Source organism: Lepisosteus oculatus, chromosome 19 (genome assembly GCF_040954835.1).
Source record: "Lepisosteus oculatus isolate fLepOcu1 chromosome 19, fLepOcu1.hap2, whole genome shotgun sequence".
In the NCBI taxonomy this organism is placed as follows: domain Eukaryota; kingdom Metazoa; phylum Chordata; class Actinopteri; order Semionotiformes; family Lepisosteidae; genus Lepisosteus; species Lepisosteus oculatus.
The window spans coordinates 17,373,658-17,401,399 of NC_090714.1; the positions used below are offsets into that span (position 1 = coordinate 17,373,658).

At 41.9% G+C, this 27,742-nt stretch overlaps 1 long non-coding RNA gene across 4 annotated transcripts in view; it reads right to left on the reverse strand.

Annotated features, from left to right (window-relative positions):
• LOC107079010 (uncharacterized) overlaps window positions 1-27,742 on the reverse strand; it is a 339,701-nt gene that overhangs the window by 182,122 nt on the left and 129,837 nt on the right. For all 4 annotated transcript variants that reach the window (XR_011182780.1, XR_011182782.1, XR_011182781.1 and 1 more), the window contains one exon: window positions 17,967-18,175. This is a non-coding gene — a long non-coding RNA (uncharacterized lncRNA). The remainder of the gene's footprint in view (window positions 1-17,966; window positions 18,176-27,742) is intronic.

Genomic DNA, 27,742 nt, shown 5'->3' on the forward strand with positions numbered 1-27,742 from the left:
TCGACTGCCTTATTAAGGAGAAAAGGCTCTTGGAAAATAAATGCATTTGCCTACAGTCCGCACAAGCGCACTGATGAACCACAGGTCGGCCCGCAGCTGTGGGCATCGGAGCAGTGAAGGAATGATGGGCCAGAGATCTAGGCCACAGTGTAGCCTGTATGCCACCAGCACCCAGCAAAAAAAAGGAGAGCAACACTGACAAAGATTTCATGGCCTTACAAGGTCTGTGTCTGAGTACAAAGGAAAAAAAATACTCATGCGATCATACATTTAAGCATTCCAGCACCAAAATGAATATCATGTAGACGCAAGACTGCTCAAATCTCAACATGACCACACACCGGGGATCTCCATCCCTGCTCCTGGAAAGCAGGATTTGCAGGCCACCATTAAATCACTCATTTTTACCGATACTGTACAGTTCCATTGTGATCAATTAGACAGCTGCATTGTTAGATTAAGTAATTAAATCTAAGTATTCTTCAACCCTCAAGAACCAGGGTTCTCTTTAATTGAACAGATGACAATCTTGATTCGTTGACAGCTTACAGGTGTTGCCAAGCTTTAGAGACAGGTGATCTATAAAACTATCTGGATTGGGGGTCTCCAGGACAATGACTGGAGACCCGTGCTATATACTTGTGAACAAACTTGGAAATAAAGGTGTACAGGTTTTGCATAGCTGTATTAATTACTGTGATCTTTCAAAAGCTCGTTGACGGAGCCAACACTGCGTTTCTGAGCCATTGAAGCATCTCTGTTAGCTAAGCAGATCTTACAGTGCAAAACTGCCAACAGTACCTGGTGCCAAGAGTGGTGATTTTTATTTTGATTAATCTCATGATAGGCAGGAGCCTTTTTTGCATTTTTTCATAAGCAACAGAGTGCAATATGACTAAGGCATTCAGCTCCATCTGTATAGGGCCACTTCACTGGCAACCTCATGGAGACCCATTCTTGTCTAATTCCTCAAGCTTTTAGATATGTGCACTGCTGTCAGGTCTTTACTGTTTAAAGGAACAAAAGGAACTTGCATCTCTTTATTTACTGCTCTGAGTAGGTCCACAGACACAAATGCCTTGGTATGCACATTACAGGTAACAAGTTTCCCATTAAGCAGATTGTCTGTGGAACAACACTGTAATTAAATCTAATTGCCACACACACTTGAAACACAATTTAACTTTAAGTGCATTGTTAACACAGATACTTAATGGTCTAGGTGTTATTGTGATGTGGTCCTGCAATGCCCGACTCCAATTCACTGTGCAGTAAGTAGCTCAGCTACACCAATTTTATGAAGAGCCCGAGGCTGTGTGATTGTAACGACAGGCACAGAATAGGTGCTTAGCTTATTCGTTTGTGATTCGTAGCACTTTTCTGATCCACTGACCTCACAGCTCAGTCCTGATGGTCTACAAGAGGGAAGCAGGTGACAGCTCACTCCCACAGTGACAGTAATAACAGTGCCGCTGAACCCTTGTGCAGGAGATGCCCACCCATAACCACTCACACCTCCAGCCGCCGCAACTGGTGGCCTCTTGGCTGATGGAGCAAGAAGGCAGAAACAACTTCATTTCTATGAAAACGACAGAAAGCAATTAGTCTCATCAGTGGCGGTGTTGAAGTGTATCCTGAAGATGGGCCAGTTTAAGTGCAATGCTATCTTATTCATTTTCTCCCAATAAGCAAAACAAGCAACAGCATTTCTGACACTAGTCTGGCAGAAGCCGAAAAATGTAAAAAACAGAAGGACTCTGCTATGCTTTTTTTCCATCTGAAGAAACCTCGATTCAAGTCAACTAAACAGCCAGCAGGGACCAACTTGTAAACTGTAATCTTTAAGAGAGGGCACACATACACACACTTGGTGGTCTGACAGTGCATCTAGACAAGTTAACCTAATTCACAGGAAGTGATCTGTTTATTCCACTGCCCCAGTATATTCCACTGCCACATGTATATTCACCCATATGAGATGCACAACTAATTTAAAACTACCGACGGTCTTATCGGTAATGCTTACGTTGATGTGCAGTACAAAAACTAACATTGCTTTGAAAATTGTGAAAGTTACTTTAACTTGTGTCAACTGGATTTAAATTAGGTACTGGAACGTAGGCTACCTTGTGCACAACTTCATACTTGTAATATGTTCACAGTTTAATTGTTTTTAACTTCTATAATGCATGTGCACACACCAAACAAAGGGAAGTGATAAAGAGATGTTAAGAATGAGAAGGATATGCCTTGCAAATTAACAGCGGAACCTTATTAAGTAAGTAAATATTAATTACTATGTATACAGTACATAGACGTTACAAAATGACAAATACAATCCCATTAATGTAATAGTGGCCTCTTTCTCTAAACTCAGCTGAATGGGTCTTTCAAGACAGAACTCTGAATGTAGAAGAATTCAGATCATTTTGTATCTCAAATCGGCTTTGAATTTACATGAGCAAAGTCAATGAATACTCCCACTACTGTAAAACACAATTAAAAAACACAGGTCGTGGGTCGTGGGCCGTGATCACCAATTAGCACTCTTTACAAAGAACTACATTGTGTGGTTCAAATTTCATAAAGACAGAGCTCAACTTCTACTGATGTATACAGAAACTACCTGCTGCATCATTCTTTAAACAAACAATGTGTCTAGCAAAAATGACACAGGAATTTCCATCTATCAGATAAATTTCAGAACAAGGCAAAAATGTATTCCATCTTTTTACTTTTTAAATAAACACCATTGTTTCTAAAAATGAAACTTCGACCCTCGAGACTGCCAAGGGGAACTTTTTAAATTCCTTTTTGTTTTTGTTCTTTTATAAAGCCACTTTGTATTTCCTTAATGGGTTCATTAGCCACTAAGGCAGGGAGGCTCAGGATTGAATCTCTTCCTTAATTACAATGATATATAGTGCTTACCACGCTTAATCAATCTTAATGAAAGTTGATTACATCACACACAGTCCTCTCTTGAAAACAGAAGCACATCCTGGAATTTTAGGAATATTTACAAATTTTCTGATGCTGCTGTGGCTTAGATATTTCTCAGTTTTCCAGTTTTCTTTAGTATTTTGGTGTTCCTAAGAGTAGGAAATGAGAATTACTGAATTAACTAAAATCAAGGAGTGACAGGGTGACAGCATTTACAACTGTAATTGTACAGTTACAATGACAATTGTTAGTAGTTAACTGATCCAAGGATCCCATCCAGCATCATCTCAAATGAAGCCAGGATTCATTCAGGGTTCGGTTTCACAATCACAATCAGGGCTGGGTAGCACGTTCCATATTCCCACAACCTTTTGGGTAATGAAGTGCCTCCTGTCGTCAGTTTTAAATTCATTTCCATGTACAGTAGTTTCCACTTGTGTCCTCTTGTTCGTATTTCAATATTAATTCTGAAGAAACCCGCTGGGTTGAGTTTGTGAGAGCCCGTGAGTGTTCTGAATAAGTGTATGAGGTCCCCTTGCAGATTTCTCCGTTTCAGCTCATCCAGCCTGTCATTGTTGGACTTTCCTTCAGCCCATGATGCATCTGGTTGTGGTACTCTGGTAATGTGAGAGCAGTTGTGTTAGTTTTGTAATATGAAGCACATTCCATGAGCCACTAAGCACAAAATCCAAAATAAATAATTCATTCATTAGCATGCAGCTTTTAAAATCATTGCTTTGTTCTTGTCACATGTGCTTGAATGCACATCAGTTTATTAATTTCTTTTTGTAGAGGAGGGGATTCTCACTATAAAATCTTTCATGTCTCCAGGGTCAGTTCTAAAACGTGTACTCAGAGACACCTGAACAAATGAGTCGAAAAAGCTCACTTTGCATGTCTTCACAAAGTGGCTGTGGTTGCCTGGAACATGTTGGCAAAGCTGATTCCTTGGGATCCTTCAGCAGATCACTAAAGGAGAACTTACTTAAGTAAGATACCAACAATCAGAAAAACAAGACTGGATGAATGGTCACCTCTGGACTGCAGCCTTTCTCACGCACTGCCAATTGTTACACAGCACAGCACACCAATCCCCAAGCTTCACAGGATATGCAGGGACCTGTGGTTTAAGAGGGTCTCATGCTGTCATCTCTGCTTAGTGCGCTCCAGCTCGGGTGCAGCCGAGGAGTAATTGCCTGCATTACCGAAGAAAACAAATCCTTCGGATAGAGCGAGGCCGGGCTGCGTATTGATTTAGGATTCACAGCAGCAGAGTCTGTGCCGCCGCAGTGGCAGGAGGCTAGAGTCTCTGTGCTGCGAGCAGCAGGTCCCCACAGGGACTGCCAGTGTGGATGTTTGCACGCCCCATGCCGTGCTCCACATCTCAGGCTCTGCTGGGAAATAAAGCTGTTACTAGCAATATAATGAAACCAGCAGAACTCCAGGTTGAGTGCGCACGAAAACAGCCTTTACAACAAACTCAGGCATAAGCTAGCTCCATTCTAACTTGCAACCCTCCCGGCATTCCATTTATAAGGAATAAGGAAAAAAATACCTAGATACACAATGTATTTTGAGTTCATATGGGTTTGTGTAGGCACTATCTGCTACAGCACTAGCTGCTCGTAAGGTGAAGTACAGGCTGCTTAAGAACTTGAGAGTTTCCAAACAAGAGGAGGCCCTTGGTCTGTCCAGCTCATTTGCTTTTTAGCACCCGAGATCTCCATGTCTTGAAAGAAGGCGGGGTATCGGCTTTAGCAATATGGCTGGGCAGGTGTTCCAAACTCCCACAACCCTTTGTTTAAAGACGTGCTTCCTGTAACAAAGAAGTCCGCTGGCTTTCTCTTGTTAGTGCCTTCAACAACATTAAATGCTTGAATCAAGTCCCCCTGTATTTTTCTCTGTTCTAGACTAAAATGTTTAAATGAGGTCCTGCTAGTACACTACATAATTTTAACATAATATTCCTCCATTTACATTTTACACATCTAACTATATACAGTATCTAAAATTTCCCTTTTTTATTTCTTCCCCACAGTTTCTGGCAAATATACTGATGTGTCAACATAATCACATAAGTCTTTTTCCATAAACACCCTCTGTGTTATATTTACAGTTTAGTTTTTTGCTACTCTCACAACACCCTGCCTTGTCTACATTTAATGTCATCTGCCAGGTGTTTGCCCCATGCTAAATTTGGCAGAAGTCTTTTTACATTTATTTGCAATGACAGGTTTTCTAACTACTGTATATCAGAACTGAGATCAAACTGAATCAGGAAGAGCAGTGGTCCTGATACAGGTCCCTGAGGTACCCAAATTACATCATTTTTGACATTTATAATATTGTTCCTCCAAAACATGATTTAGCTTGTAAAACGTAAATAAAGTAGAGAGGACCCAGATGAACACTAAGAATTACAAGATCAGTAATTTTCAGTGACTGCCATTGATGGGAACAATCTGAAACTTCACCTGTCTATCACTGTATCTTTGCAGCTTAATGCAAGCGAGACATGCCCTAATTTGTACAAGTACTGTATGCTCTGACAGTAGGAACTTTTTATTTCATACTTCTGTATTTCAACGTAGAGATACAAAGACACAATTTAATTAAACCGGCATTGGTTCAGTTGCTATATCCCATGTTTAAACGTGTTCAAAAGACAGAATAATCAGAAATCTCTTCATGAGATGCAACTGTTCCAAATATATATAGTGACAGTGTAGGTATACTGAACTATACATTTGCCAGCACTGTTATTAGCTATATATTGTACTGAGGGAAACCAAAAGAAAACTCAACTGATTGTTTCCTGATGAAACACATCTCTTAGTTTTCCAGCAGGAAATCTGTATTTTTAATGTGCATTCTATATTCTTTATGATACCAATTCCCCTGAAAACAGAAGGAAAGATCAACTGCTTCAGCCACTCTGTTTCAAAACCTGCTACAGCATTTAAAACCCTATCTCAAATGAGCCAGTGTCTTTATACTTTTGCTTTCTGGGAACAAGGATCCAGATAAAGGGGCACAGATGAATATTTAAAAACCCAACACTTTCCATAATCATAAATAATGCAACATAGACACTTATGTAAACACAGAAAAAGGGACTGATTCCTCCTTGGAGGGCTTTGCAGACAAAAAAGATAAATATGCGTTGAGTGAGCAAGTTATCTGACTACCTTTTAATATGAGTTTCTGCTAAACCACATGCAGTTCTGTAACTTTTTTGGAAGTGCAATTCAAACCTTGAAAAAATGGCCTTTTGTCAATTTAAATTGACCAACTCGTGAAAAAACTGGAGTTGCAATAAACATAAGAAACAAAATTTTGGCTGATTTGACCAAACTAGTTCTTTTGGTTGAAAATAAGTAATTGATCCAAAGCTCTCATCCAGACCTCATCCATTGAAGGAAGTAAAGGTATCTTGTTCCAGACTCCCACAAACCTTTGTGTAGAACACTGCATCCTGTTCTCAGTCAGAGTATTAGCCTTTCAGAGCAGGACATTCCTTTACACCCAGGAATGTGACGGTAAGGATACTCTGAATGGAGCTCTTTGTGTAGTTACAAGACATTCAACAGCTGTTTAGTGCTGATCAGTGGTTTGACTGTTCTATGGCTAAATGAGGACAGATCCAAAGACCACTCACCAGGACACCAGTCCAATTATGTTCAAAGCAAAGACAAAATAAAGAAAAAAAGAACTTGTGAATCTGCAAGAATCTGTAAGATTATTCACAAACAGAAGACATGAAGAGAACTGTCTGTTCGATTAGAATGAAGGTTGGCTGATATGAATCTATTCCAAATCAAAATGTCACTATTTTATAACATTACATACTGTATCAATCAAAATAAATGTTTTCCTCCTACACTGGGAATTATGCCCAAGTGACCCTGGATACTTCATTACTGATATTCTATAAAATCTGTATCCATATAAACAAGGAAGGCCGAAACAGGTTCACATTTTCTCATCAACAGAGTCCACTGAATATAAAACTAAATATATTTGAGATAGAATTATCCCTCTAGATCCATCTACATAAAATCTGAAAATTTCACTAAGAATTTTTCTGCAAATGGGAATCATCTTTGGTGGAAAAAAGCTATTTTGTTAAATATGCGTTGGCCAAAACAAAAACAGTGCTTCTTACCAGGTTTTAAGTGTTTATTTCCTCTTTTCCCCTAAAGAAAACTTTCCGAGGAGCACTCCTCTGACTGCTGCCAATTCCCAATAAGCTCTTTAAAAGTAAAGCTGTCATTCTTGAATACAGGTTGGTAAATACTTCAAAACACGATCCTTGCAATGATTTATGCAAACTTCCTTATTTCTTTTTCTATGCATACTAAAGCAGTCCTTTTAACTAGCACATTAGACATCAGTCTCCCATCCAAGCACTTAGGTGCTATAGGCTTACACTTACACATATACAGTATGTTGATTACCTGAATTTACTCCATAAAGCACAGATGCAAGGGTTACAAACTGGGTTTTTCCTTTGGCTATGGTCAAGCCTGACTTTGACCATGTACAAAAGTCCTTTGGTGAAGGAGAGATCCCTCCTTTTAACTGAAAATCATCCAATTCATTTCCTTTGCAGCTGTTATCCAGTAACTGTTTAGTCCTGGTAAGGATTGCAGCAACTCAGAGCCTATTCCAGACTCAGGGTGGGATCACACCCTGGACAGGACGCCAGTCCATCACAGGGCACAAACACCAGAAGCAGAGGCTTAAGACTGTGATGATTGACCATTGTCAATTCTTTTACCATCACCCTGCAGCGAACAGTGAGCGCTGTGTCGACAAAAGGGGACAGACAACTGGACACTTACAAAGTCCACCAGGGACCAAAGAGCAGCGGCATTCATCATCATCCAGAACTGACAGAGACTTATGATCAAGAAAAAGAAAATTACCAAAATGCGTCATTTCAAAATGTGGGATGTTCACATTTAAAAAATGTATTATTTTATTAAATGTGCATCGGCATAATGTTTTTGAAACCCAATTAAATCTGTGTAATGTACCACAGGTTTATTTGGATTGATCTACATTATCAGTTAGATATATTGTATAAATCATATCCATTTCTTTTGAACTGATGTGATAATGCACTGTTTAAAATTGAAATGTGTGAAGCCGAATGAATCATTCTGGGTGGTAGAGTGGGAGTAATCTACTGAAAAAACCTTTTTGTTTATAGAAATTTGCTTCTCAATTCTGCATTTTTATTGTTTTTAAAGGCTACACAAACACATTAGTTTTGTTAATTAGCTGGAACTTCTCAAGATGAAAAAATTTAAAACTACTGTCTTTCCTTGATAGAGCAGCCTTCTCTTGTAGCTCCCTGGCGGCAGTTTTCTTGGATTTCTGCTGCTGTCATGTCAGCTTTTCAATGTCTCAATTCTTCACAAATTACAGAGATGAAATGTGTGCGAATGCACATGCTTGTCTGTTTTATGTCATCCATATACCCCGAATAAACTTTACAGACCATGGAATGGAAATGAAAAATAAAACTTAAAAACAATGTATGTGTTTAATTTGTTTGCTTCATAAATCATGTTTTTTTTTATTTAATAAGAAATGCATTAAACCATTCTTAATCTCAATCTACATTTGAAGAAATCTATTGCTGTATTAAGCATTTGGGCATACCTGGCACTGCCTTCCGTACCGAGATGCATAAGCTGTTAGCACTCACGTGGCTCTAAGGCAAATCATAAGAAAAGGATTGAACAATCATTATAAACTAACCGAACATCCCCAAATTTTTACATGTGTCATCATCCACGCTTACTCACAGTCTGTTTTGTTTTTCCAAGTATCAGTGGGTTTAGTTGAAGAAATCTATTGAAGCATACTGCATCTCTTTCCTTCAGTAGCCTCTAAGCTATTTTTGCACTCATTGTTTTAGAAATGAAACACAGAACCAAGACTCTTGTCACTAGGATGCTGCACAAATACTTCAGACAGATGATTTTTTTTATAAAGCACCCATTTGTTAACTTACAGGCAGATAATTAAATAGACATTCAGCCAAGCATCAAATCTCGCATTTTAAAGCAATGAAACTATAAAAAGTGTTTGGCGATTTTCAAATTGAGTCCGACTGCTGATCATAAATTACTCAACATATGTAAAGACTTGTCAGCTGTGCTTTATATCATGGCAAAATGCAGGCTTGGTTGCTGCCTAAAGACGATGGAATTGTCAGTCATTTCCTAGTAACTGTTTTGATGTCTGCTGTGGATTTCCTGGCTAAGTGTAGTGTTGGTTTTGATCTGTCTTATCAGTGCCTTGAAAAAGTGTTTCACAACACATTCTGGGCTTGATATTTATCATAAAACCTGGGCAATATAAATTTCAACCTAGATTCATAAGGAACAAAATCACCCAATGAGAACCTGCATTTAGGGAAGCTCACTGAGGAATTCGGCACAAGAAACTTTAGCCGAATACGCTTGGCTGAGGGCTAACCGCCTGGCTGTAGGACAAGGAAGTCAGGACCCCCTTACAGAGAGAGCAGTTCACCAAGAGGCAGCTACAGACGTGCAGATGGGGCGGAGGGGGGATGCAGAAAGATGAATGAGAGTAAGAGAGAGGGGCTCTCTGGGGTGTTTACAGTTTTTTCCAGGAAGTAAAATCACAGAGAATTACAAGTTAGAGCAGCAGAGCATCTTACCATCTCTTACCAAGATTTGAACAGCATCACTCAGCCACCTCTCAGCGCCCAAGCCACAGAGAGCCTACTCATGCAAGGGTAAAGTCCCCTATGTCAAAGGGCCAGACCCTAGTTAAAGCAGAATCTGGAGAACCTGGAGCTGTTAAGCTGCCTGGACACATACATGTAGGTGAAAAGTAAGTTTCCCGGAATGCATTAACATGGATGCATAGAGGACAAATATTAAGCTAGTTGAAATTGATTTCAATGTTGGAATGTTTCTGAAGATGCAGTTGTAGAATTATAAGTTATATATACATATTAATATGTGCATAACCAAATACATGTGCACTTCATAGCATGTCTTTATTCACTTCACTTTTATGTAAAATGTATGCTGCTTCCACCACACAATAAATATTATATGCTTGGTATGTGTTGAGACATACTACTTCTTTAAAAATGCACCACAACAGATTGATGTCACCAAGTTAATATTTCATGCCCTGCAACTGTAAAAATTCTAAAGGTCAATCGGTATTATCGACATTCTGGTACAAGAAAGAAAAAACAGTGTATTGACCTGCCCCGGTGGGTGTGTTCTCAGTGGAGACAATACCGATCTCAGAACAGACGAACATAGATGACGTGATTAGCATTTCCAAATGCTGAATTTTTAAGGGGTGCCCTTTCACTCAACAACCAGAAGAATATCCCAATGCTTGGAGTATTTCCCCCTGGGGCCAGTGACAAAGACCATTGCCAGATTTGTTGTAGGAACCTCAAGATCACAAAGGACAACAACTTAAGAAATTAGTATAAACTGTTAAAAAAAGTTTATACATATAACTAAACAAAATTAACATTAGATATGATTTAAATATCTCTAGCTTCAAATCCATAGGAAGGGCCAAACATTGGGAAGGGTATGCACATTTGAAGAACCAAGTCTTATTTCTGGCGACATAAAAGATGTGTTATTCAGTGTGAAGATTCAGGTGTACAGACGCATGAAGTCTCCAGCTTTGACTGCGTGTGCATGCACTTCAACGAAAGACTACGGCACCAATGGCCAACAAATGTCATACAAACGTTTTCTCCCTCTTCCACATCGGCAATGCGCATACAATCAAACATAAGGGCAGACCAAAGCACGAACAGAAGAAACACAAGTTCTTAAGTAAACCATCTGGAACCCTTCTGTGAGGAAGACAAGGAGCAACAACCAAGCATAATGGCCAGCAGCCATATCACTCTGCAACTCACAGCTGGGTGGATATATGTATGGATATATAATGCATATCTGCTTCCTACTGCTGAGCAAAAAAACCACACCCTAGTATTTTACAATAATAATAACGCATTCATTGGAGAACACAGAGCAGACCCCATACATCTCAAAATAAAAATTATTTTGATTTTTGGTGTATTTGACATTACAGATTCAATAATGGAGAAGATAAAGAGCTCTATCTAAATTTGTACACAGCTAGAATCAGAGTCAGCCTAGAGAAGAGGCTCTAGAAGGGATATTGAGAAAGAAAATTACAATCCGAAATGCCAGACATAAATTAAAGCAAGACCGTCTTCAGCCCAGAGCACTGCACTACCAGCTGAAGGGAAGGGGATCTTTCTCAGCCTTCCTGTCAAACGGTCTGATGGCCCCTGCCAGCAGCAGATGGAACTAAAGTGTGAATTAAGTACCATGAGGGAATGGAAAAAGAGGCAGCTCTGAGGCTGAAAAGGCTGAGATTTAATTTCTTATCAAGCCCGGCGAAAGGAAACAAATTAAACATAACGCCTTCAATTAACTCTCGCCTGCTTTGAAGCCCTAAACTGTCCGCACTCTAACGCGTTCAAATGGACGCGAATACTAAAAAGCTTTGCATTAGCCGCAGACGTGCTTCGGTTTATCAGGGAGAAATCAGGAGGGCTGTCTGGTATGTTTGTGTTAGGGAGATCTATCATTCTACTGTTTTTATTTCCATTAACAATACTGTAATACGTTTTCAAGAACAGCACAAGCACACTCACTACAATGCCAACCAAGGCTAGATAAACACGTATGCTGAGTGTTTTTAGTCAGTAGCAAAAAAGTCCTCTGTGGGATCTCTTTGGAAACTCAGTCAGCTGACTGGTATTGCTGCCCATCAAATTACAACTTGAAAACATCGATACCACTTACCCCATTAAATAGTTTCAGTGGCAGAGAAACCAGCAATTTAAGAGGGCATGAAGCACCACATTATGCAGCAAATATCTTCCATTACTTTCCATGTGCATCAAAGTGACTCATTCAAAGCATCACCAACTCAATGAGGCTGTACGTGCACACATGGTTTCAACACTTACCATTGTCCAGTGCTGCCCAATGCAGCCTTTGCACTATTCCATGCAACTGTGCACCATTCATTTCTGCAGACTGCAGCCCTGCAACCTTCCAGAAAAGTATCGCCACTCCTTTCTCATCGCAGCCAGCAGCAGCGCTGGCCAGGGGATTCATTTTTGCGACCATTTTTTATCTTAATTCCTGGTTTATTGCTGGGAGCTCAATCCCTCTCAGCAGGTTTTGCACTGATCGCCTTGGCAGCCTGTGTAAATGAGTTATAGAGCCATTTACCTTTCCATCACTACCAGGTGCTACATCATGGCCAGATACAGAGACAGATAGGGGAGGGGGGGAGAAGGAAAAAAGAGAAATCCTTCACTGTCACAAAGTGGATGGCTGCCTCCCTTTTCTCTCTGTAAATAAAATTGATATTATTTCATCCAAGTCCTATTTTCTCCTGATCAAAATATGATTATGGCTAATGTCGAGCCATCCAGAGCGAGAGCAGTTAGATGTGTGGTGAAAGCTTATTGATGTATTCAATTACTGCGCGGGGCACTCTGGTGAGCTCGACGGTGGTGCTGTGTTATCAGCTCCTAAGGCAGCTGCAGATTGGAGCACCACAGTCATAACTTCCGCAATTACCTGTCTGATGGATGAAAAACAGAAATGTCTTCAGGGGCTCAATGCCATCCATGGCTCTCTTCCTTGTCTAAAATTGCCTTTCATTAATGAGATTAGAGCCATAAAGGAAGACAGCACAGGAATTTGGGCTAATTTCTCTTTGTTCTGTGGACTATAGTACATGTGCCTGCACACTTTCCATTTCTAAACTAATATGTCTAGGAGAGATAACGGAAACACATCAGCGCCACAGACAGTGCAAAACAGTCTGGTCCTTCCCTATTTTCAAAGTTCAGCGTGAAACACCAATTTGCATTCCTTTTATTGGCCCCTTTGATGATTTTGCAGTCTGCGATTACATCTGTTTTACTTTTCATGTAAGAAGGCACTTCCAAACTCTCCCTCTGCAAAGATGTATTTTCATGCTACGGTTTAAGGAAAAATCTAGTGCTCTTGGAGAACGTGCACGGGAGACAGGGGATTTAAATGTCTGTTTATGAGAGGAAACTCAGTGAATGGTTTCATTGCCACCACAATTTCCTTACTCCTTCCTCTTTAAGAAGCACTATCAACTACTTCTACTACAGAGCTTACATCTAAACATCTGAAGATACTATAGTCCTTTTCTTTTTAAAACAAAAAGAGTTTTTTCCACCTTTAAGACCGCCTTGTCACCTTAATGACATCTGGAGAAAGATAAAAAGAGACAAGAAGCCGAAGCCCTTTGAATGACACTATAGCTGTAATGAGAATTGGTGTGATGACGTTGGAGCACACTGCGTCCTCAAGGGGCGAACTTCCTCTGTGAACCATTATGAGAAATGTTCAACGATCATCCTCAGTGAAATATGATTCCAGTGCCAGCCTGATCATTCCTGTTTCTTGTCTGTCTCTGGGCTCACAGCTCACCATGGAGCATTAGCAGAAGAGATTTACGTTAATTACCTGCATTAGAGTGCTTCCTCTCCCCTACTATATGCTGCTTGTACCAATTAATGTCTCACTATAATTTACTAAATGGGAGTTTGGGTGTTCTTTCATAATTTATAATGATTCCCCTGCAGGAACCACGTTTTCTCTTGGTGCACAAAATAGCTTTCCTCCACAATCCAGTCCTACACTTGGTCTTCGAACATCAAAGGTCTGTGAGTGACAGAACCCTTTCCAAAATGTAGAGGCTACTTTTTTCAGCAAACTAAACTCAGAAAGACATGGTTTCTTTGTGCTCCAGAAATACATGAAAAATAGTTTCCATGCCAGTTAATATTCATAGAGCTTTCAGTCTTATTTCCCAGCTGGTCAGGAACCCTCTTTAAGATGGTCTTCTATCGCATGTCTCCATCAAGTTGTTTGCCCTCCACTGTCGTTTTTCCTTGTGTCTTAGACCATAAAACCCCAGACAGGAAACTTTCCACAAAATCCAAGGAAATTCCAATAAGAATGCAAATACATCTCCACAACACAAAGTTTCCATTCTCCATCATTTTCCCACATCTCCATTTTTAATGGATATAACTAAACAGCAAGGGAGGAGTCTTTCTGTCCAGAGAAGCACAGGGCTCCCGTGTTCTGCAGGCAGCAGAGCTCTTCACAGGTTTACAATTGGGCCATTCTTGCCAATCTAAGTCAGCAGCAAGCTGGAGTGACCAGAGCAGAGGGAGCACTGTTGGAAAAGGCTTTCGGAAAACTTAACTGGGGCTGGGGCATGGTTGGGGTGTGGAAGGACATGAGGCTGGGTAGCCCCAGATTCGAGGACGTACCTGGAAATGTTAATTCCAGCAACAGGGTTACAATGGCTAAACTTCTAATCTTAACAGCAATACCCAGATCTGGCTGAAGGTGATATCATTGCCAGTAAACACCTGTCCATCTATTTTCACAACTGGACAAGCCTCATCAAGTATTTCCAGGCCTAGCAATGTGTGCAACAGTATACATTTTAACGACATCACAAGATCATTTGGGTTCTCTTTCACCATTATTAATTCTACAATAACCAACACATTTCATACGGCATATCTTATAAATATCTCAAAGCACTTCACAATAAAATGATAATTAGTGCCCATTGCAAGCATCGCAGTTCATAAAAATGGCAATGAGATGTGCAAATGAAATTCATCTCTGTTAGAGACCTGAAATATGATTTCAGTTTGGTACAGTTTCACGGTTATAATTTTTCTCTTTCATTCCTATAATTATCCCTTCTTCTCCGGGGGAAATACACCACATACTCGTCCGTCCCTTCAGTTTGTAACTTTTAAATGATTAGATTTGGTATTTGACTCACTGGGATGCATTCGCAAGTGCGTGATACTGGAAATCAAAAGGGTTCATCGGCACTTAATTTGTTACACTGCCTGGCCTTGTTAAAGGAAACAGCTAGTGACATTTGGGCGGGTGACAAGCAGTGCCTGTGCGTTCCTCCACAGAACGAAGTGCTTGGACTGACCCAGCAAGCGCTGAGAGGATGGAACGCAGAGAAATGTCAGCCTGCAGGGAAACTAGATGCATTTGTGTTTTCCCCTGTGTAATTAATGAAGGCTGCTGCTTGCATCCCTGTGTATAATTGTGCAGTTTCCTTCCCACCCACTGACAGAAAAATAACTCCTACTGAGGGCAAATACAGGCAATCTTCCCGATGTATCTTTTTTCTCCTGTGTATATATAGTATGCCATAATTTGAAGAGAATTAACCCATTCAGGAGGGTTTGTTTAATTGTAGCTGTTATAATTGCTTATTAGTATTGTTATTGTATTTTATTTTGCTGCATCAACAACCAAAATAGAAAAAAACAGACATTCAGTACTGTATCTTTTTTCTCCAGTTTTGCTTTTCTATATATATGAAAACGGCATTTTCTGCCTAATAGCTTGTAATTTCACGCACATAGCTGTCTGAATGCATATAAGCAGGGTATCAGGCCCCCCGACAGAGCTTTAGTCATTGAACAGACTTGACTGGAAATGCATCACATTAGCAAATATTTCAAAATTCAAAGTAGTTTCCATTTGTCTTCAGTGAAGATCATTCACCAAATGCATTGATTGTAATTAGATGGCACATTATGAAAGCATTAAAGATTTTCTGCTTTGTCTGAGACATATTAGTTATCCCCATACAATATAAACATGTCAGAAGATGACAGTCCTTAAAAAATGAACTGAAAGGTAATGCCAGCTTGATCCAATTAAAGGTATTGATTAATAAACTCCTCCCGCAGAAGGTTCAGAAACTGCATGCTGCAATTAATACCTCTGCAGTGCATTTCATTAAACTTAAAATGTAAACAGGATATATTGAGTTTTAAATATATTTAGACAAACTAGCTAATGTGATTTCTTCAATCATATAACGTGCTTAAAGGCTATCAAAAGCAATCAAAAGGAATACCAGCAGCTGCGATTTGGATACGTGTGACGTTTCTTATAGACATTTTGTTTCTCTGTGTGTGATAAGTGTATGAAACTGTTATACAGCACAGATTGTTTTCTCAATGTCATATAAAAGGCACACAGGACTGTCTTCTCAAAAGTGGGTAAAAAAACACAATAATTGAAGTTAGTATGAAGGCATCTTAACAGAAAGTCCCAGAACCTTTCATTGTGCCAAACAAAGGCAGAAAGCAAAGTTACCCCTTGAACAAGAATGACTGATTGCGCTCTGCTTTTTCTGTTTCATTGTCTAAGTGAAAACAGGTATTTTCTTTGCTGTCATACAGCAGACAGGGGCAGCAATAATTAATATATGAGGATAACTGTCTATTTCACCACAGGAGTGTTAGTGCCATTATTTTTTTAAAGATGAAAACTACAAAATTATACTCAAATATCTTGAAAGAAAAAAGCTTTGATCAGGTCTTTATAAATATATCTGATGCAGCATGTCACCTGCTTCAGGCTTGGAGAGATGTCTATGAGTAGCACCTTAATTGTATCTATTCATTACTGGGCTGCTGCTTTTCCAGCTGACTGCATACTTCAATTGTTATGGTCCACTGTGATTTTTCCTACATTTTATAAACTGCTGTGCTGCATTTAAAAAATGTACTCTCTACTTTGTAACTTAGTATATACGCGTGACGGTACTCTCTTTATAATAAACTAAATTTCTCCCACTATCATTAAGTGGCCTTAGAAGAAATAATGATTTTTCATACTTACAAAATGTTACTTTCGTCCTAATAACTCTGTCTATGTAGTTGCAAGAATCATATATTTTGGACAAAGTAGAATTTGAAACCATTGTTTCTCTGGTGTCACCAGCGCAACACAATTTTCCATTAATGCTCGAGAGCTGATTAGTATAAAGTATTGCTTAGGAAGTTGTGTTTTTTTAACTGGAAGCCCTGTGGCGAGAGCTTTTGTACCAATGCTAAGAAGCATTTAATTTAAATTTACGCTGCTGACAGGGATGTTCCCTATGTTTCTGAATGCTGAGCACGACCACCCCCTGGTAAAGTACTTCTCTGACTGGTAACCCTGTTTCCAGATGACATGGTGTGAATCCTGTAGAAATGTAAATCTGTGTACACCCCTCCTCTGCACTGTTTATTCAGTTTCCAAAAGAATTTTACTTTGGCTAATGGCAGTTAATAAATGTTTCCAGCCGACAGCACCACTACTTAAAAATGGAAATCAGTTTAAGGAAGAACAATCCTGATTCAATTATACTTTAGACAGCAGGAGAGGAGAATCTGCGTATTAGAGAAGAATCTGGATGTCTACAAAAATACACCTGATGGATCAAGTTGTCGAGCCTGAGATTTTAAAGGCATGCCTTAATCTTACTTTTCATAATGAGAATTTTCACCAGAACTCAGCTGCTTTACATGTCTTAATGAGCTTAAAATCATATTTGCATCTTCACAGGAGGTGTTTTTTTTACTGTGCGAATCGCAAAATCAGTCATCTGTTATTAGCACAATTCATTCAATATTTTTCATATTGTAATAAATGCACAAGATTTTGTACATGACCATGCACCTCTGTGTGAAACAGACTTCTCATTCAGTCTGACTGAGCCAATGGGAGAGCAAGATGGGCACGTGTGTTAGCCCTCCAGACCACACTTCACTGGCCAGTCTCTATTAAACTCCACCCTGGTACAGCCTGGTGCTTCACCACCCCACTCAGGTGCAGTACTTGCCCATTCGGCGATCGCCAATGGAGCCTATTGTCTCTACTGTACTCTGAGCTGCCAAACCCAAGGGTACTGAGCTCACCCTCCAGTTCAGGGCACACTCCTTTAGCAAATATCCTCCCTCAGGGGTGCTTTTGGCTCTGCAGCAATAACTCACAGTTAGGAATTAGACAAGCAAGTTGAAGGAAAGATCACTTCAAGAAGCAGCAAGTTGTCAAAGAACCACCATGTGCTAGAATAGCCGTACTCACTGTTCAGCCAGGCAGCAGAGCACACTGGGTCCGCGGGACCTGTGCGCAGTCCAGTCCAGGTGTCTGTCGCTCCTCTTGCCACTGGAGAGCTTGTGCACCACAAGAGTAGATGTGTCTTTGGTTCCCACTTGGCCGCAGAAGGTCAGCACCACACCAGATAAATGCATCAGCTCACGGTCGCTAGCAGGAGCCCAGGTGCCGTTGCATTCCTGTTATCAACATACAGAATCTGAATTAGTGAGCTGCACCTCCCCAGTCCCAGCCAGAACTGAACAAGTCTCCAAGGTCCTGCAATGCCTCCTACAATACATCAGCTTCAACCAAACATGGGCAGCACACAGTACAAACTCTTGACAAAGGCAAACTCACAATTTGATTCTAAAGGAGCTATGATTGTATAAAGATGTTTTCATAAGTAATACTCTTATATTCTTGTAACTTCAGCAAGGACTAAGATAAGAGGTTCAATACTTTATTTGCATAGATTCTTTGTCTGGCATCACTATGAAAGTCACCACATAGTGAAGACCTGAATTATATTACTAAGGATCAGTAATAAAACACTGCAGATATGACCTGCATTTTCTTTTAGTTGTTTTTTTCTGCAATCACTGTGAGAGCAAGGCACTGAGGTACAGTGATCTTTCTCTATTTCATCGAAGTAAGCAACAACTGAAAGTGAAGCATAGCAATGCCTTGCTGACGTTCAGGACCTCAATGACTAACAAAAGGGCACTTTAACATGACCGAATTGCTTCAAGTCTATTGTGTTTTTTGATTTATATGTCAAATAGCAGGAGGTCCCCTCTCTTGAGATCAAACAGTTGGGCGGCAGAAAAAGATAGACTGTCTTTTCAAGGTCAGTGTGGGGGAGAGGATGAGCAATTCATTAGGGACAGAGATGTATCCAGCCACATCACCAGCTGGGATCAGACAGCAGCCCGTCCTTTAAAATTCCAAAGTTTAGCTTTAGATCCCTGTTTCCTCTCTTCTTCTAAGAAATGAAGGCTTAGGCTTTAAGAGGCGACAAGCAAATGAAGGGTCATCGCAAGATCATTCTGTCACAGTTTGGTTGCCTTTTTAGAAATGCAGCAGAGCTGTCTTATGGGCGTACGTGATGGGAGTCCTTCACCACCATAAGCTCCACATGCAGCACAATTCTGACTCTTTTTGTCAAACATTAAACAAATGTGAAGCATCAAATAGTAGGGGATATGGTTGCAGTTGGAACTGACAAGGAGTTTAGGATAGAGACCTCGACCTCTGATTGTCCAGTTGGAGACTGATATATGGGAACCTTAGCCAAGAGAATACTGAGTGATGATTCATAAAAGAAGTTCCTTGGTATTGTATACCAGTGTCATATGACAAGCTACCCAACCACGTCACTGAAGCCAGTTCCCCCGGATAAGATGCTTGGATCACCCAGCTTCTAGGGACCCGAGGCAGACGGGTCAAAGGACCATGGATCCTAAAAAGACAACTGTTTATCTTGGGAACCACTTTGAAATTTCTGCTCATTTCCACTGGAAGTTAAACCTTACTTCAGGCTCAATTTTGCGAGCTACGTTTTCTACAAAAGACGTGCGGGGGCTAAAGTTTAAGTTTAGGCCTGTATGCCTGATGACTAAGAAAGAAGGAGGCCTGATTCAATCAGGACTCGCCTCCTGCCTCCTGCACCTTGAGAACAAATAAGGTGTTATTAAAAGATATGACAGGATTTAGTTGGAGGTACTGTATGCTTGATTTGATCAATTCGGCCTGAAATCAATGCACCACACACATAACCTAAAAAATAATCATTGCAATAGCTACAGAACTTTGCACATAATATTTTTTCCAAGTGGATCATATCTACCCATTTGTGTGCCTGGGTGTCTTACAGTTCAATCTTCAACATATTTCATTTCTGCCTTGTGCAAAATTTAGAAACGGTATGCACAACTTGTATTCAAAGCTACCTCTTAACAGAAATACAGAAATATCAGGAATGGGTATGACAAGAGCCCACTGTTCTGTCTCTTTACTCATTCCTGTGGATCTCAGTTTGGTTAAGCCATAAGCCATTTTTAGGAGCAACCCCCTTGACCCTTAAGTTTAACCAGTTCAGCAGAGGGGGGGGAGTGAAGCTGCAGGATTAGCTCACACCTTGTCTGTGAGCCTTGTTGTGTCTGTGAGCTGTGCACTTGCTAACCTTGGCAGCTGGCAGGGAGGCTGTAACAGTATCGCGCCACAGAATGTGCTTTTTTGTCTGCAGACCCCAGAAATAAAATCAGCGCAACCACTGTGGTGTCATAATGAGCGCCTGCTGGTTTTTTTTTGGGGGGGGGTCAAAATCTTGGTTTTATTCACAATGCACCATCATTAAAGTAGTCAGACAAGTTAAAATGCCCCCCAACACATTATAAATTATGTTAGTGCCATTCGGCAACCCTCTACTTTGCTTTTGTCAAACAGCACATCTGATCTTCTTTTCTCTCCTAGCACACTTACAACGCCTCTGCTTATAGCACACTGTGCTTCAGAAGCCAGGAGACCTTGCATATAGCATAATGGGCTTTGATAACTCTTGTGGAAGGTCAGCTCTGTAACTGAAGCACAGACCAAGCGTCACATCCTCAAGCTAGGGCAGGAAGCATCTTCAGCTTTATTAGGATTAATGTGACGTTCACTGAGCAATACAGGGGATAAAAGAGAAAAAAAAGAGATAGGAAGCACACGAGAGGAGGCCTCACCCATCTACGTTAGTTCCTTTGATTGCTAGTACCAGATGTGTCCTGTCAGAAGTCAGAGAATCCGCTTCAGTGAGAAGGATGGGTCCAAGACTAAAAGGATTCGGGTCCTGTAGTCTTTTAGTGCAGGACATTCCATTAGTCCCAGAAACATGCCTGGTTGCTACTGAACTGATTCCAAAACAACAATATCTTAATTTGTAGCATGATGAACAAAACTTCACACAGTATTCTAAATGAGGTCTTAACACTACACTGTACAGTAAAATTACTGACATTCTTTTATTTGCATTCTAAACTTTTACCTATAAATCCTAACAATCTCCTTGCCTTTATGGTTGGTGCATTGTCTAGAGGAGGAAAATGATCAAAGTCAAAATAAATACCAAAGCCTTTATTACCAATAAAGATATTAGGTATTTGTACACTGTATTTGCACATGGGCAAATTGAGTGACATCAGCCAGGTGTGCTAGATGATGCGTTTGCCCAGTTCTGAATTCTGTCTAGGTGTTTTTGAATTTTCTTTGCTGCCTCGACAGTTTCCTGATTCTGCTAAACTGTGAAACTGATCTGTTTCCAAACTAGCAGAATCTAGATCAGGGGAGTCAAATATATAGCTCATGGGCTGGGTGCGACCCCTCAGGCTCAACCGTCTAGCCCGCGTGGCAGCTGCAGTCGAGAGTCCCTGACTCGCGCGCAGCCGGTGTCCATGGCGGCGTTACTGTCCCAGTCTGGCGTACACAGTGCCCCCTGTGGTTGCCCACCCCCACACCATCGCAGTGCCCCTGTCTGATAATGTCACAGATCTAGTTCTTCAATGCAGACGCCACCTGGGCTCATGAACTGGGATCACGGGGCCTAAGAGCACCTCATCACCAGCGGCCCTCTGGCTCTGCCTGGCGTGCAGAGCGGTCCTCGCCGAACCCCTTCAGGACTGGTCACAGCCCCCGTCCTGCCAGCCAGCACTTGGGGAAGCAGTGCAGCCCACTTCACTGGGGAACTTTATTTTCTTTTCACAAATCAACACTAAACTCACTAAATAGAAATCTTTACAATAATATATACCTAAAACAGTATATATGAGCACATTCTTTAAGGATAATAAAAAGCAACAGTTACATAACAATAATTACTTTTTTCCTGGTGCGTCAGTTCACATCCTTTTGAATCACTCCCAAAAAAGACAAATGACTTTTTTTTCTTTTACATGATAATCAATATCACAGGATTATGAGATTCAGTTCTTTGCCCTCAGATTTTCTGCTTCCTGCTTCCCTTCTGTCCCCAGGTGTCTGAAGTGATCGCTGGACAGGGCCAGGCTACCTGCTGCCTTGACTGGAACCTCAATGCCTCGGGGGGGGGGGGCCCCATGTTCCTCGCCCTCCAGGGGGCAACCTTATGACCATGTACCACAATGACATTCCTGTCAAACATGTGGGAGGGCAGTTTGACTGGAGAGATGCCGTATATAAAGAAGGCAGCGGTCAGGGAAAGGTGAGGTGAAAGGGCCTGTAACCAGTCCTCCAACCGGGGACTTCTGTAGGAAAATGTGAGACCTGCAGCAACTGAACCACCTCACTGAAACTGGGCCTAGTGCCTCGTCTTCTTAATTTGAAAGGAAAGGAGGAGAAGCTGTCTGGACGCAGTAATTAGGGCCTTGCAATCATGTTACTGGAGAACAGAAACCATGATACGTGGCTCAGGAGAAGAGGAGAAATAAATGGAAAACATTCTTCATTTGTACAACAAGTACAAGTGTCTGTTTTTTTCGCTGTTTTTATACCACTGATATCTAGAAGGAAAGCACTACCTCATATTATCGGTGTTTCTGTGTCCCTAGCCTTCTGCGAATTATTTTAGTTGAAAACCAGAACTTCTCACTTACCACGACGGGGGCCGTGTCGGTGTTACCAGGCCTGCAGGGAGAGTTTACAAGGGACGACCGTCGTCGTAGCTCGAAACTCGTCAGTTTCGGTCCGGCGGTTTACCGACTGATACACACACGCCCACCCCTCAGCTTTCGAAGGCAAATTCTTTCCTCAAAAACTGTTCGACATTCGACATTTCGCACAACGAGAATGAAGTTTCCGTTACTTGTACGTGTCGGAGGTGCGGCCGGTGGCGCAGTTTCGCTCGTTAGGAGCGCGAGCCGCACGCGCCTCTGACGCTCGCCTCGCGCCCAGCGCTGTTCAGCGGGGAGCGGGGGGGCGGCGCGCGCAGCGCGTCACGCGTCACGCCGCTGGACCGGGTCTGCCCGCTCGGTTTCGGATGAGACACAGTTCTAGTATCGCGTCCAGAGCGGCCCAGCACCCTCGACAAGATACAGGATGTCTGCGTGGGTCCCCCAGCTGGGGATAAACGCCACGTTAGCAAGTCTCCAGTCGACGGGTAGAACCGTCCAGCTGTCCAAAGGGTCTGAACAGTGGTCTGCAAATAAAACCCTTTCCTTTCCGTTAAAGCGACAGGTAGCCCCGCAGGTGCGCGCTTCCAGTACCTGTACCAGCTCTGCCTGCCCAGTGCTTGTACTGTTGGACACTTTGTCCCCTCGCCCTTAGGCGTCTTGCCGATGAAACAGCTCAGTACCGGAGCGTCTCGGCGCCCCGGCGGCCCGGCTCCAGCGGGAGAAGTGGATAGTTCAGCCCTTCACGGCGTATCACGTCACTTGTGTGTTTGGTTATTTTGTTCCCATTTTAACCACTGTAATTTGTGACCTCCAAAACAATCATTCTGTTAGTTCTACACTAAAACCACCGTTTCCGCGGGTATCGCTGTATCGCTGGTGGGTTGAGGGTTCGGGTAGACCCCGCTGCCCATCGTGCTGCTGTACCTGCAGTGAGGTGAACCTGCTGTACCTGCAGTGAGCTGTACCTGCAGTGAAGTCTACCTGCAGTGAGGTGTACCTGCTGTACCTGCAGTGAGGTGTACCTGCTGTACCTGCAGTGAGGTGTACCTGCAGTGAGGTGTACCTGCTGTACCTGCAGTGAGCTGTACCTGCAGTGAGGTGTACCTGCTGTACCTGCAGTGAGGTGTACCTGCTGTACCTGCAGTGAGGCTCACGCTGCCCAGCCTGGCCAGCCTGTCTGAAGCAGAACTCGGAGCAGACAGGTGTATTACTTTAAAAGCAAACCACGGTCATGCTCGGTTTTTTTCTCTAAAAATGTGATCACACTGCGGGCATACAAACGCGCAGCCTGTCCCAGACAAACAGTCCAGAGGTCTCTTATACTGTAAGTGGAGACATGCATGAGCAGAGAACAGTAAAGGAAGAGGAATACATATTTTATAAGGCACCGTGGAACTGCGGTGGGTATTTTGTACAGTGTTTCAGTGGGCTCGCACATCTACCAGCAGGTACAGCGCACGGTACGCATGCCTACACGTGACGGCGAATAAGGAGCTGGTAATGCAATTAAGGTAATTCTAAGCGAAAGTTAATTAATTCTTAGATTGCTTTTTAAAACTCTACAGTAAAGCAGAATGTGTATGATTATGGCAAAGTAAGTACAGGCCCCACCTGATTCAAACTTCTATTTTTTTATGGGGGCTGTGTGCTTGCTCCGTGGGTTGGGAAAAGAATGGAAAAGCTCGCATTTCAAGCCCAGCTTCGATAAATCACATCAACGCAGGTGGTTGAACATGTGGGTGGAAAGATGAGCACGTCGCCAGATAGCAAACAGTCAAATTAATAAATGGTAGTTAAAAATAATAATAGACACGACGTTATATTGATAAATTAGAAAAGTTCCCCTGTATTTGTTAGAATTAGCTTCCATTACTTCGCAAGTGCGCAAATGCAATTTGCATCCGCCCAATCCATTACAATGGCAGCGGTAGTCATTTACAGGCTTAACACATTACAGTGGGCAGTCAGATTAATGCCAGCTGGGGAATATTCCGAGGCGCAGAGTGGCCTGATTTCTGGCGGAGCTCTGGGAAACAGCCCCAGAGCTGCTGTACTATGACAGATTACCAATACTGAAGTCTCATGACGCCTTATCGATCCCCTACCTTGTTTAATTCATTTGCCTCCTTTTTTTCCACAACACTAAGAAATATAGATGCCTTGATGGTTATGAAGCCATATAATGTTACAAATCAGTGCAGACAAATAGATTTACTGCATTTTGCTTGGTTTCAGTAACGCTGCGATATATCCGGGAAATAAACCTGTAAACGGTACCGACTGCAGACAGACCCTGGTTTGTGAGACAGCGTCAGGGGTTGCTTCAACCTCAAGCAATAACTGAAACGCCAGACGCCTGCAATTAAAAAAACAGGCTGTAAGAGTATAAGAAAGGTTCCAAATGAGAGGAGGCCATTTTATATTTTATCCTTAATATAAGAAAGTACTTAAACAGTGTGAAAGTATTGGTGACCACTTGAAAGGGAGATATGCCAGCAGTTAGAAAACTGTAATCTATATGAAAACGTAAAATGTAAAAGCTTTCATTTATACAGTAGATGTTGAAACTTTCGGGAGAAAAGCAGAACTCTCACAAAACAAGCATTGCAGGGCCTCTCCAAACCAGAAAGCAGTGGATCTCTGCGACTCTGTGCACGTCTTTCCTGGACACCAGATTAACACCTCAGACACAGGCACAGGGAACAACACCATCTGTGTAGCTAGATAACAAGACACTCCAAGATAACAACACCAGGGCCATAGGTCCTCTGTCTCAATGGCCTCCTAGCGCAGGTATCAGAACTCGCTTTTATAAAACTGTCTGCAAGAGTCTTTAACTTTGTGCACAGGGCTTATAATCAATTGCAGAATACACAGATCTCATCTTAGTTTATTGGCATGCATCGTGAGACAAACTCTCTGAAAGAAACTGGCCCCTTTGAAATGTTTTCTAGGGCATTATGTGTAACAATCTGAATCAATCTCAAAGGAGAATCTGCCTGCCTTTTATTCCAAGGTGTAGCATTACAAACCACATCCTTCTACCATTTCATTCGACCAGTCTAACTCTTCAGTACTAACAGAAAAATAAAAAATATGCTTTGTGAACAACAACAATAATAATTCTAAAATATTACATATTTTCCTTAAGGAAATGTACGGGTCTGTGAAATGTATTGTTTACTAACCAAGTCATTGTTGTTGTTACTGTTTTTTTTATTTTGGAACGATCAATGTTTCAGTGGGGTTTGCTGAATGTGGTGGTTATTATTCAATAGCAGTAGTCTGTTATTCAAGGCATGTCTAAAATCTCAAGGTGAGAAAGATTTTAAGACCTGTTTTTTTGGCAGGCTCTGCACTGTGCTCAGTGGGAAACAGACCCATAAATCCGTGAATATTCAGGATGCGTCCTGACGTTCTGCAGTCGGCTGCCACCTGTTCTGAGCGCAGTGAATATCCTCTAGTGACGTCTGAGCTCCAAAACAGACCATCCTTCGTTGCCAGGGAAAGATATTTTTGTATTGTATAGATTACACAAATACCTGAGCAGGTTCTGCCCAAAGTAACTTCCCACCCTCGCCCAAAATGCAGTCTGGCTTATCCAGTTCACACCCCACTCTCCGAGTTCTTCCCCGACTCCCCCTGACTTCAGGCAGCTCTGTAGCATACCTGTACAGATCACCTGCGTCTCTTCAGATCGTATCAACATTTTGGCTTTTACCTTTAACAAAAACCTTTAATAACACCTGCATTGGCACACTTCAGTTCTATATCAGGTGCTGTGAGAGTTACAAATGTTTTTCAGCCACTGGTCCTGGGATTCTCACAATACAGGAACGTACACTGGTGCTCCTGTCACAGGAAGGGCCAGAGCATCAGAGTGAGCACTGCACACAGCTGACCATTACATCTATGTACAGGCATTATACACATAACCAGGATTTCTGGAGCCTTTAGTGGGGAAAGTTATTACTGTTGACTCATCAACACCCAAACGCACTCACTCTGAGCTGTTCCTTAGCATTTTCCACAGTTCCATGGCATCTCGATGCCCAGTCAGGAATAATTCTGATGCAAGGAGGCAGGCAGGCTTCTCTCACTGCAGTGGTGGCAGACCTAGACGAGCTGGAGCCGAAGAGCTGATCCTCTGCCATCCGAGCATGAAAGGTTGCTGAGGGCCGAGCACCTCCAATGCACCTTCAATGCTTCTCCCTGCGAAGCAGCGCTTTTCTGGTATGTTTTCTTACACTGTTTACAGCCTGTTGTGTGTGTGCATTTCATTTATAGGATGGCATAATTAGAAACAGTTTGGTATGTGGCTCGCAATTAAAGACAGGGAAATAAAAGGAGAGATTATAGATTTCATAAACCAGAACTGTTCCATATGGCTGCCTGTCTTATAAATGGTTTATGGCTATGCTGTTGTCTTGCTCGTTTTCTCTTCCATCTGAAAAAAGCCCAGCACCATCGCCCATTATAGCAGGGCTTGGCTGGTAGTCAGTGGGTTGTTCTAAAAGAACAAACAACTGAGTCAGTAATGACCAGGGCTCAGAACTTGTGACTGGAAGACTGTGGGTCCAAATCCAGCTGCTGTTCCCTTGTGAAATGGTACTTTGCTCAGTTTGCCTCTGGAAAATACCCAGCTGCGTAAAGGGTTACATCATTGTGAATACACGATTCAGCTAAAAAAATGAACATACTGTAAACAGACAGGCCATCTCAAATCATTTTCGAGAGCAGAGCATGAACACCTGGGTGATTCTCTGAGCTCCCAGGTCGTCCAAAATCCATGTAAGCGGCTTAACAATTCTGGGGCAGACAGACGCTTCCCAGTGCGCTGCAAGGCTGGCGCCCATGGCAAAGCTCTGCTTCCTTACGTCCTCGGAATGAGAAGCCGACAATTCCGAGATTTTCCTGTGTCTTGGTTTCCGAGCACCGGGAAGTCTCGTGGTGGGAGTTTTATAAATCATCAATTATTTTCTTAGCCTTTGCATGACAACCTGTCTCCTCCCTAAGGGTCACTCACTGCTAGAGGGCATCCCAGGAACAAAAGGGGTCAGTAACGAGCACGCTGACAAAATGATTGATGGTTTAATTTATATGCATAAAGGACGGAGCTTTGAGTGCCTCACTCCTTTC